We start from the raw sequence: 12,746 nt of genomic DNA on the forward strand, positions 1-12,746 counted from the left end.
TGCAAATATAATAGGAACCTCTTACATAGCCTTTATCTATTTGAAAATAATATATATGCCATGTTTGTTTTCCTTCATTCAAATTTTTATCTGAATTTTTAAAGCAAGGCTTAAATGATTTTTTTTATGTACTTGACCTGACAAAGATTGATAGCGGTGTGTCAAAGATCTGCTATTCAGGGCATAAAAGTTCGAGACCATTATGTTCGCATTAGTATTATATTATTCATTAATATAAAATAATCCTTGTTTCATATACCATTTTTTTCCTTAAATACTACTTCAATAAATGTTAAAATTACAATCCTACTTTCCTTTGTCAGGTTTACGCTTTATCTATTTTTCTTAGATGCCAATGCCATAGCAATTTTTTTCACATTTTCCCCTTCATTGCTTGTGAACGTTTTAATTGGAGTTTCAAAGAAATTAAAACCTGCTACTGATTACTTGACAAGGTCTGAACCCAGAAAACACCTTAATATGTTATATACTTCAGTATGAGGTTTTTAATTCATTTTTCTGACTCTCCACAAATGTTTAGATTTTATATAAAAATGTCAAATCTCCTATACACTTCTTTTCTTTATAGAGCGTATAATTCAATTATAACTTACAAAGAAAAAAAGCACTTAGAATACTTGTCAGAAAATATAAACTCAAATCGTCTGCACTCCAGGACCCATCAAAAGCTTAGAGAGAAGTTATATACAGAGAAGTTTGTGTAAAGGTACTGAAGAGTCCTCCCATGCTCTCTTATTGTAAGGCATGTTCTTCAATTGAGTACATAACTGAATAGAAGTATAGATCCTCACAGAATCATTTTGCAGGAATGATATTTAATAGCAAAATCTTGACTTCTTTAATTAGTACAAGGAATGGTAATAAGAAAATCACTTTCAGACTTGACACAAAATTATTTCCAAAGACATTACCAGAAAGCAACATTAGAAAATGTTCCCCAATGACAATGAGAAAATTGTAACCAATTCCTATTAAAATTTAATCTCTGAAAAAATATTTCTCTACTGAGTAATTTCTGGCATTTAGTTTCCCCTTTTGTTTTGGCTATCAGTAAGTTTATAGCCAAAGTTTATTTTTGTCCATTGTGTTAGAGAAGAGACATGTGGGTGGAGACTATTGGAAGTTCCATAAACCAAGCTGAGTGGCAATCTTTGAGCATTTGCTATTTTCTTGCTTGATCTGTGGGGAAATAGAATTAAAGTGTGTCCATTGAAAGAATGGAATTAAAATATATCAGTTGGACAGGCTAAATCCATCATCTAGACCAGATAGAATATTTTTAAAAGGGAAATAAAATAAATAATAAAATAAATATGTAATATGATCTTGAGTTATCTGGAATTGTTTAATTCTTGCTACTTTGTTTATTTTTTATTTTTTTTTAAGTTTATTTATTTGGAGAGACAGAGAGAGTGGAGAGAGGCAGAAAGAGAAGGAGAGAGAGAATCCCAGGCAGGCTCTGTGCTGACAGCATGGCTACTCTCACCATATGCTGGCTACTTTGTAATATCTCTGTTGGAAAATAGGAGAAAGTCTTCTCTTAACAAGGAAAATTACAGTTCTGTGTCATCAGTGTCAATCAGTGCAAAAGAGGGACATAGACCACCTTAAAAGAGAGAAGCACTAGGCATGTTCTATCCACAGGGCTTTGTCTGTGTGTACCTTCTAATACGCCATAGCTCAATTCTTTTATTTTTTAAATTAATTTATTTTTTAATTTACATCCAAGTTGGTTAGCATATAGTGCAATGATGATTCCAGGAGTAGATCCCTTAATGCCCCTTAACCTTTTAGCCCATCCCCCCTGCTACAACCCCTCCAGCAACCCTCTGTTTGCTCTCCATATTTAGGAGTCTCTTATATTTTGCCCCCCTCCATGATTTTATATTATTTTTGCTTCTCTTCTCCTATGTTCATCTGTTTGTATCTTAAAGTCCTCATGTGAGTGAAGTCATATGTTATTTGTCTTTGTCTGACTGATTAATTTTGCTTAGCATAATACCCTCCAGTTCCATCCATGTAGTTGCAAATGGCAAGATTTCATTCTTTTTGACTGCCGAGTAATACTCCATTGTATATATATACCACATTTTCTTTATCCACTCATCCATCAATGGACATCTGGGCTCTAACCATACTTTGGCTATTGTTGATAGTGCTGCTATAAACATTGGGGTGCATGTGCCCCTTTGAAACAGCATACCTGTATCCCTTGGATAAATAACTAGTAGTGCAATTGCTGGGTCGTAGGGTAGTTCTATTTTTAATTTTTTCAGGAACTTCCATACTGTTTTCCAGAGTGGCTGCACCAGCTTGCATTCCCACTAGCAGTGCAAAAGAGATCCTCTTTCTCCGCATCCTCGCCAACATCTGTTGTTGCCTGAGTTGTTAATGTTAGGCACTCTGACAGGTGTGAGGTGGTATCTCATTGTGGTTTTGATTTGTATTTCCCTGATAATGAATGATGTTGAGCATTTTTTCATGTGTCAGTTGGCCATCTGGATGTCTTCTTTGGAGAAGTGTCTATTCATGTCTTTTGCCCATTTCTTCACTGGATTATTTGTTTTTTGGGTGTTAAGTTTGATAAGTTCTTTATAGATTTTGGATACTAACCCTTTATCTGATAAGTCGTTTGCAAATATCTTCTCCCATTACATCATGTGCCTTTTAGTTTTGCTGATTGTGTCCTTTGCTGTGCAGAAGCTTTTTATTTTGATGAGGTCCTAATAGTTCATTTTCACTTTTGTTTCCCTTGCCTCTGGAGACCTGTTGAGTAAGAAGTTGCTGCAGCCAAGATCAAAGACGTTTTTGCCTGATTTTTCCTCAAGGATTTTGATAGATTCCTGTCTTACGTTTAGGTCTTTCATCCGTTTTGAGTTTATTTTTGTGTATGGTGTAAGAAAGTGGTCCAGGTTCATTCTTCTGCATGTCGCTGTCCAGTTTCCCCAGAACCACTTGCTGAAGAGACTGTCTTTATTCCGTTGGATATTCTTTCCTGCTTTGTCAAAGATTAGTTGGCTATACATTTATGGGTTCATTTCGGGGTTCTCTATTGTGTTCCATTGATCTGGGTGTCTGTTTTTGTGCCAGTATCATACTGTCTTGATGATTACAGCTTTGTAATACAGCTCTTCAATTCTTTTAGAGGTTTTAACTCTTCAAAGGCCAGAGATCTTACAATTAGAAAGCTAACAAGCAAATTCTGGTAAAGTATTGTTACTTAAATTTATTCTGTGTAAAATAAAACCTCCCTAATAATTCCAAAATTTCCATTTCGTGACATGAAAAATACTTTTAATTAATTTGTTAATGTTGAATAATTTTGAAGCTTTGCTTTTCATGATATATAGTTCATTGTTAAAATGTAGTGTAAAAGTTCTGTGTCTTTGATACTGTTTTTTTGTATTGGATTAGCTTTTAAAACATGAGATACTTAAAAAAAATCTACCAGAAAAATCCAAGGAGAAAGTTCATATTTTGCATTAGATTGGAAGAATATTATGGAACATACCAGGCCATACTTGTACCTGATAATGGTAAGCCATAAAACCAACGTCATGGAACTAAAAAACTGACAAAACGAAAAATATTACATCATTTTGGGGTGCCTGGATGGCTGTCAGTTAAACGTCCAACTTCTGCTCAGGTCATGATCTCATGGTACTTTGAGTTCCAGCTCTGAGTTGGGCTCTGTACTGACAGTTTGGAGCCTGGAGCCTGCTTTGGATTCTGTGTCCCCCTCTCTCTCTGTTCTTCCCCTGATCATACTCTCTCTCACAAAAATAAATAAACATTTAAAAAATAAAAAAATAAATATTATAGCATTTAAATATATAAATATGTCAAATGAAATGAAATAAAGTAAAATAACTATGTTAAATAAAAAGATCTTGTGTCCAAGCACTCGTATTTAATTGAAAATCTTTGGCAGTATTTTTTCATGGTTCTTGTCTACAGCTTTTAAAATGTGGCCATGAAGAAGTGTGAATCATCTCTGTATTTCTGAATAAAGCTAACCTAAATTAAAGAAAAGGCATAACAAAAACTTATATCTTATAACAAAAACTAATAAAACAGTGTTTCATGTGTTAGGTTTTAAAAGAAATTGTCTAGAATAATAGACAAATACTAATATCACAGAATGAAGTGCTAATTTGTAGGAATATTTATAGTTTAAAAAAATTGGAGGAATTTGGGACACCTTTAAATGTAGCAACTTATTTTCTGGAATCTAGGTAAAATATTTATTATGAACAGCAGGGGAGTACAGTGGTCTATCCCCAGTAGATTCACTAATTTCACTCATTCCCAGGTCTTTATTTCAAAGATTAAATGATTTACACACAATCTGTAGATAACGTCAGATTCCTTGTATATTTAAATATCAGAAAAATCAAGAATAGGCTTTAAGAAGAATATGACCAAAGACCAGCTAGTACATAAATCATTTTTTAAAAATCCAGAATATAACGTAAAAATAAAGTCCAAACAATCTGGTTATAGAAGATTGAGAAAGTTCAGTGAAGTTGGAACATACTGAATTGTCAGCATCCCAACTGAAATTGCCATTTCAGTGATGATACTTTTGTGACTGTTTTGAAATAATGTCTGGAATCACAGAAATATTAACATGTTATGAGGATTATAATAATATAGCAATGCAAAGTACTCTTACTGTTCATGACAACAATCCTGGTAATGAAAAACTTTAAATAAAAACGAAGAAAGTAACAAAGGAGAACTTCCTTCCACATATCATCCAGACCTACTAAAGAGAGATATCCCAATTTTCTACAAAATAAAGTTTCTCCCTGAAATTAAAAGACATTGACTTCTTACCTGCCTCTAAATATATTGTTCTCTCCAAAGAGCTTTTAATAGAAGCTTGGCTACCCAGAAAAGAATGGGAAAAATTCAAGGTGCCAATGCTTTGTTTAGTCTCTGTAACACTTGCTCAGTCTAGAAAGAGACAAAACGATGAATAATTGCTTATTGATTTTAGAATAAAACTGACCTTCAAAACCACAATAAGCTTATGGGTTAATTAATAAAATTCAAGTATTTCACCTCCAGGTCTGGAACAGGAGAATTTGTTATCAAACACACTGTCCTAAAAAAAATAGCTAAAGGAAAATTCTTGAGATGGAAAGGAAATGATAAAGTAAGGAATCTTGGAAGATCAAAATGGATGAAATCACAATGTAAAAAGTGAAAATCCAAGTAAATACAATAAACTCATGAGTTTTCTAAATTATGTTTGGCTGTGAAAGAAAATATTATAATATCATCTGATGTGATTCTTGAGTATGTAGAGGAAATGTTTAAGACAATTATTTTAAATTGGGAAAATGTAAAGGGACTTAAAGGGACATAAATTTTCTACACTTCCTTCAAAATGGTGAACATAAATAATTGTGATAAATTATACATGGATAATGTAATACACATAGCAACTATTAAACATCTGTACAAAGAGAAACACTTAGAAATAATATAGGTAAATCAAAATGAAATTGTAAAAAATAAAAAAAAACTATGAAAATCCATAGGAAAACAGAAAAAGTAAAAACAAAGAAATGAAGAACAAAGGAAATAAACCTAAGAAATAAAATGCCTCACTCAATCTCGAATCAATAATTACATTAAGTGGAAATGCTCTAAATATACGAAGCAAAAGTCAGAGATTGGCAAATTGAATTTAAGAACCCACACGATCCATCTACATGCTATGTACAAGAAAATCACTTGAAATAATGATACAAGAGATATTGATACAGACTCTGAATTCATTAAACTCAACAAATATTAGAGGCATGGTGATGACTGACAGTTACATTCTAGTTTATTGTATGTATACTGTTTATTGATTGCTCTTAATATTGTAATATTCAAACCTAAGGGAAAACTATAAGTATATTCTTCTTAAATATCCTAAAACATGTTATTTCATTTTATTTCTGTTCTTTCTCATGGTTTGGACTGTCCAACATTTGGGTTATCTCTGTCTTTTTCCCTCAAAATTTAGACATTCTCATTAGTTTTATACAGTAAACATTTTCTTATAATTACTCACAGGCTTATCATTATTTTCTTTCTGATTATTCATTTAATTTCATATTTTCTCAGATATCATTTACCATTTTCTTGATATATACCCTTTAAAAGTTATTTTAGCAATGTGGTGTCTAGGTGGTTCAGTCAGTTGAGTGTCTGACTCTTGATTTCGGCCTAGGTCATGACCCACACACAGTTCGTGGGTTTGAGTCCCATCTGGCTCTGTGCTGACAGTGTAGAGCCTGCTTGAGATTATCTCTCCTTTCTCTCTGCCCTTCCACCTCTCACTCTCTCTGTCTCTCTATCCAAATAAACTTAAATTTTCTTTTAAAGGTTATTTTAGCAAAGTCCATCATAGTAAATTGTTAGTTTCTTTTAGTATGAAATGTTATATTCCATTTTAATTCATGAATTAGTATTAAGCTGAGGTTATAGGGTGAAAATTTCCTTCTTTCTGAAAATTTGATATTATTCTGTCTTCTCACTTTCACTGTTTCTATTGACAATGTTTGTATTGATTTGTTATTTTTTCAGGATAAACTATATCATCTGGATATTTTAATATAACTGATTTTAACATTCTGTAGTTTTACTATTATGTAGCTTATATTTTCTTTTATATATGCTGCTTAGTGTTTATTATGGTTCTTTAACTATAAATTAAAGTATATCATCATTTATGGAAATATTTCACTTCAAATATTGCCTCCTTTACAGTCTCTTTTTTCTATTTTGGGACTCTGATTACATATATATTCCATCCTCTATGTCTTTTATTTTTTATTTCATATTTTCTACCTCTTTCTCTTTAATATCTTAAGTTATGGAAAACATCTTTGAATGTAAGTTCCAGTTCACTAGTTCTTCATGTCTACACTTAAAATATCAAATTTTGGGGGCTCACAGTTAAGCATCCAACTTTGGCTCAGGGCATGATCTCATGGTCTGTGGTTTCACGTTCTGACAGCTCAGAGCCTGGAGCTTGCTTCGGATTCTGTGTCTCCCTCTCTCTCTTCCGCTTTCTCACTCATGCTCTGTCTCTCTATCAACAATAAATAAACATTAAATAAACATTATTTTTTTAAATGTCAATTTTTTTCTTGATATCATTTTCTTTAAATATCAATTTTTTCCTACAAGGCTTATGGTTTTCATTAATTAAAGTTCTATTTTCTTAAATATGTCTTGTTTTTTCTAATTTGATTCCATCTTCTATATTTTTATACAGAATATTTTTATATTTCCTATCCAATATTTCCAAAACTTCATTTTGAATTAGCTCTAATTCTAGTTAAGCAGATAGTATATTAGAAACCCAGATAGACCCTTTAAGTCCATCCTTAAGATCTCACTAATTCTAAATTGTTAATACCATATCCTTTTTCTACATTTTTAAAGATTTTTTTTAAAAAATAAATAAATTTTGGGGCGCCTGGGTGGCGCAGTCGGTTGGGTGTCCGACTTCAGCCAGGTCACGATCTCGCGGTCCGTGAGTTTGAGCCCCGCGTCGGGCTCTGGGCTGATGGCTCAGAGCCTGGAGCCTGTTTCCGATTCTGTGTCTCCCTCTCTCTCTGCCCCTTCCCCATTCATGTTCTGTCTCTCTCTGTCCCAAAAATAAATAAACGCTGAAAAAAAAATAAATAAAAAATAAATAAATTTTGAAATTCTTATGGCTCTTTTGTCATATTTAAAGATACATTACTTATCTAATATTCATAGATATATCAGCACTTGATTGAAGAATTCCCAACAATGATAGAAAGTGAGACCTCTCACCATAAATTGGTGAAATTACTGACCCAAGTTGTTCAATATTTTAACCATATAGTGTGTGTGTGTGTGTGTGTGTGTGTATGCTGATAAGTGGTCTCCCAGGCTAGGAGAACCTCTGAAAGGACTCTCATACATTAATAATCACAGATTTTACATATCATAATGAAAGATACAAAGCAAAATCAGCAAAAGGAAAAGGCACATGGGACAAAATCCAGAGGAAACCAAGCACAATCTTGCAGAAGTCCTCTCCTAGTAGAGTCAGGCAGAATGTGCTAAATTCCCTCAGTAACCAGTTGTGACAATGAATATGAAATACTTTCTACCAGGGAAACTCACCAGAAACTGAGTGTCTAGAGTTTTTCCTTGGGACCATTCATATAAGCACCCTTTGTCTAGCAGGTACCACATTTCAAGACTATCAGTAGGAAATAGGTATTCTATTTCCTATCAGTAGGAAATAGGTATTCTATTAATTCTCATCAATTACAATTTTTCCCATGATTGAAGTTTCTAGACATCATTAGTAAAAGGACAACTCTTCAAGCAGATCTTTCTCAAGATAGCAGTATCAAGTCTTCAATGTTAGCTATTTTCTGCCACTGTGTTTGTGTCTGTGTTCTATGTTCCCACTTTAATTTCACTGAGAAAAATAATAGAAGAAAATTTTCATGTATTCCCAGAAGCACATTTACCAAACCATTATATATATACCCATATGTTCTCAGTTCTCCCCTAATACTCCAGATTGTTCTCTTTAAGACAAATTGCTCTGCTTGTAGGGCCTATTCCATCCACTCTCATTCCTCCCTCTCACTACTCTTAGCATACAAACACCCTACAATATTGATATATGAAAATCAAACAAAAAATCCTTATATTTAGTAAGTATAATAATAAGAATCCCATTACCAAATCATCTTTAGATCACTCGAATAAATTCCACATGATTAAATATTCTTTTGCTACGGGGGATTTTCTTACTTTTAAAGATTTATACTCAATCCCTTACAAAGGTAGCATTTGCATTATCTAATTACCTAATTGAAATATAATAAAATGGTAGGTATTTCATACTTATGCATATAAATTTATACATATTCCACTTAAAATCTTTAAAATGAAACAAAATTAAGTTCAAATCACGGCTCTGCCATCAAGTCATCAGATTTCTTTTTTAACCAGGAAAAATGTGAACACAGTCCCCCACTACCACAATTTTTGCAGTTGAGTTTCCCACATTTGGAGAAATTGCACATCGAGAGTGCAATGGATAAGCCTTGCCCTTGGAAAACTAACTTCATAATCACGGTATCTCCCCTGCCAGTATTTCTCATTTTTTTTAAGTTTATTTTATTTATTTTGGGAGATGGCAGGTGGGGGAGGGGCAGACAGAGAAGAAGATAGAGACTCCAAAGCAGGATCTGCTCTATCAGTGCAAAGCCAGATGCAGGGCTAATCCCATGAACTCTGAGTTCATGACCTGAATCAAAATCAAGAGTTGGACACTTAACTGACTAAGCCACCCAGTTGCCATAAGTCATCAGATTTTTCCAGTTGCCATAAGTCATCAGATTTTTAAGTCTGAAAAATTTATATGTAACTTTTCTAAACTTCAAATCCTATAATGTGAAAATAACTTTGTCATAAAAATTATCTGGTGTATTCATGTTTATGAATCTCTAATATTGCTATAAAGCTTGGAGTATCATGTGTTAGTCTATATTTTCTTCCAATCCTTGCACATTTCCCCCAAAATACCTTTTGCAGATAAAGAATGATTGAAAATATCACAGAAATATTAAATTATTTAGATGGAAGTTTGTATTAAGGGCTCTGTCCCTTGATATAGCATGATGTTCATTCAGCTTTTAGCAGTTAAGTTCGAAGAATACACGTGAACTCCTTTACTGAATCTTATTTTACCCCTACTGACACTACATGCTAGAGCTTTTCATTTTTATGAGCATCTGGGAAAGCTATATGCCTACTGTCTTTTTGTGAAGCACATTTTTAATATAACCACCCTGCAGATAATGAGTATTAGACTACTTTTTCTCTGTTTATTCTTTGTCAGAAGCTTAGGCTCTGTTACCATTGCAACATGTGTTTTTAATAGCATCTTAATTTAAATAGATTAATTTAAAATCCAGGTTGAAAGCAGAGGTGCAATAAAATATTTATTTAGAAACAGCTTTTGTAGTTTTACAAAAAGCCTAAATTATCTACTTAGAAACAGCTTCTTTATTTCTAAATTTCTATAAACGGAATTGAATTTAACCTATAGATCAATTTGAAGGAAATGGAATCTTTACAATGCTGAATGTTATAATCCTTACAGATAATGCTTTTCTCTAGTTATGTTTGTATTTATTTTAGCAGTCAGATATTTGCAGTTGTAGAGATCTTTCAAATATTTTCATAAAATTATACTTAAGAGTTTTATGTTGTTGAATTCTTTTATAAAGGACATTTATTTCTTATTTCATTTTACAAACATCCATTGCTAGCACTGAGATATACAATTGATTTATACATATTGATTTTTTACCCTGTTAACTTATTAACTTATGTGCCTTTTTTGGGTACATTTCATGGGATTTTTATATATAGACTATTTTGTAGTTTATAAACAAAGGTAGCTTTATACTCGTTTCTTTTTTTTTTTTTTTTTGCAACCTTTATTTTATTTTTGGGACAGAGAGAGAGACAGAGCATGAACAGGGGAGGGGCAGAGAGAGAGGGAGACACAGAATCGGAAACAGGTTTCAGGCTCTGAGCCATCAGCCCAGAGCCCGACGCGGGGCTCGAACTCACGGACCGCGAGATCGTGACCTGGCTGCAGTCGGACGCTTAACCGACTGCGCCACCCAGGCGCCCCTCTTTATACTCGTTTCTAATGTGTGTGAATTTTTTTTTTCTTGCTTAAGACACTGGTTATGATTTTTCTAAAGTTTTTCTTTTAATATTTATTTGTTTCTTAGAGAGAGTGCAAGCAGGGAAGGGGCAGAGAGAGAGGGAGACACAGAATCTGAAGCAGGCATCAGGCTCTGAGTTGTCAACACAGAGACTAATGTGGAGCTTGAACCCACGAACTGTGAAATCATGACCTGAGCCGAAGTCAGACAGACCCTTAACCAAATGAGCCAACTAGGCACTCCAGGATCTTAATGCAATATCACATGGAAGTGATAACAACAAATATAATTGTTTTACTCTTAATATTAGAAAAAAAACACTCCCTCTTTAATCATTAAGTATCAGCTGTAGATATTTTGTGTATGTTCTTTTTGGGGATGAAGAAATTTCTTTCTCTTCCTTGTTTGTTGGGGATTTTTATCATGAATGAGTGTTGAATTTTGTCAAATGTTTTTTATACATTTGTGCTATTGCCCATTTTTTTTCTTTTATAGTCTCTAATATGATAAATTACATTGATTTGTTTTTCAATATTAATTCAGCATCTTGCACTGCTGGGATAAAACCCACTTGGTGGTCATAAGTTATCACTTTTATTTATTGCTAGATTCAGTTTGCCAACATTGTTAAGGATCTTGTTATCTACATTAATACAGAAAAGTATCTCTTTATAATGTCTTTGTCTGCTTTTGATATCAGGGTAATAGTAGTCATATAAATGAGTTGTATAGTATTCCCTCATCTACAGTTTTGTGAATAATTGTGCTTAGAACTCGAATTATTTTGTCTTGCCTCCAGGCTCTTTAACTTTCAGACAAATTATCTTTATGCCATTAACAACTAAGATATCAGAAAAAGACATATCAAATTTTTAGACACGTTTTCTTATATTGGACAATAGGATGTACAGGATTGTGAAACCTGACTAAATTAAAAACAACTTGAGTCCTGTGATTGCCTTAGTTTATTTACTATCTGAAGTTGGCTTTCAGGCCATAGCACAAAGATGAGGTAACCAAAATAGTCCCTTATTTGTTGAAGAGAACCATTATAGTTCAATAAGCCAGAAACAGAAAGAATGTGTGGATAAAAATTTGAAAAAGAGAAAACTAGAAAGAGAACTTTAGAAATTAATGTAAGAGTTTCTTTAAATCTTTCAGTCCTTATATTTGCAAACATTGGGTGAAATTCCATAAAAACCCAAAGAACCACCAGAACCCAGTAAGCCAAATAATTTCTGTAAATCCCATGAGTTGAAGTTCCCAACAACCAGACTAGAGAGGCCTTGTATTACATAGAACATAAGCAGTGTCTTAAAAGGATCATGCTTTGAGAGTAGATCAAAATTAGGCCCAGAATCTAAAGTCAAGTATACTTATTTATAATTTTTTAAAAGCATTTTGATGTATCATCCATCTAGGTTTTATTTTATGAATGGTGTTTGATAGAAATAGGTGTATATGAATATGTAGAGTGTGTATACGTACATAATATATGACAGTTTCTTTGTACTATTAAGTCACATTACAAATCAAAGTCAGACAACACTGGAATATTATTAAGTCAGTTACTTGGGCAATTAACAAGAGTTTTATACTTCTTTTCCCTGTACTTTTTAATTTCCTTTAAAATGGGAATGCTACTTTCTGTCTATTTGGGTTATCACCAAAATATATTCCTTCTTGTTTACTAAGGCCAATTCAGTTTTTTTTATTTGAACTTCAAAAGAAGAAAGGAAGGACCTAGAGGGTATCATGCTAAGCAAAATAAGAAAGAGAAAGAAAAATACCATATGATTTCTCTCATATGTGAAATCTAAAGAAGAGGAAGGAGAAGAAGAAGAAGGAGGAGGAGGAGGAGGAGGGGGAGGGGAGGAGAAGGAGGATGAGGAAGAGAAGAAAAAGGGGAAGAAACAAACAGCAGATTCAGACTTATAAATACAGAGAACAAAATGATGGTTGCCAGAGGGGAGAGGTGGG

The 12,746-nt window shown here is 33.2% G+C and overlaps 1 pseudogene; it reads right to left on the minus strand.

The window, feature by feature from the left end:
- Positions 1-9,029: 9,029 nt before the first annotated feature.
- LOC123596642 lies at positions 9,030-9,178 on the minus strand (annotated as a pseudogene).
- Between the last annotated feature and the right edge of the window lie 3,568 nt (positions 9,179-12,746).

The sequence above is a fragment of the Leopardus geoffroyi genome, chromosome B1, assembly GCF_018350155.1.
Source record: "Leopardus geoffroyi isolate Oge1 chromosome B1, O.geoffroyi_Oge1_pat1.0, whole genome shotgun sequence".
NCBI classification, from domain to species: Eukaryota; Metazoa; Chordata; class Mammalia; order Carnivora; family Felidae; genus Leopardus; species Leopardus geoffroyi.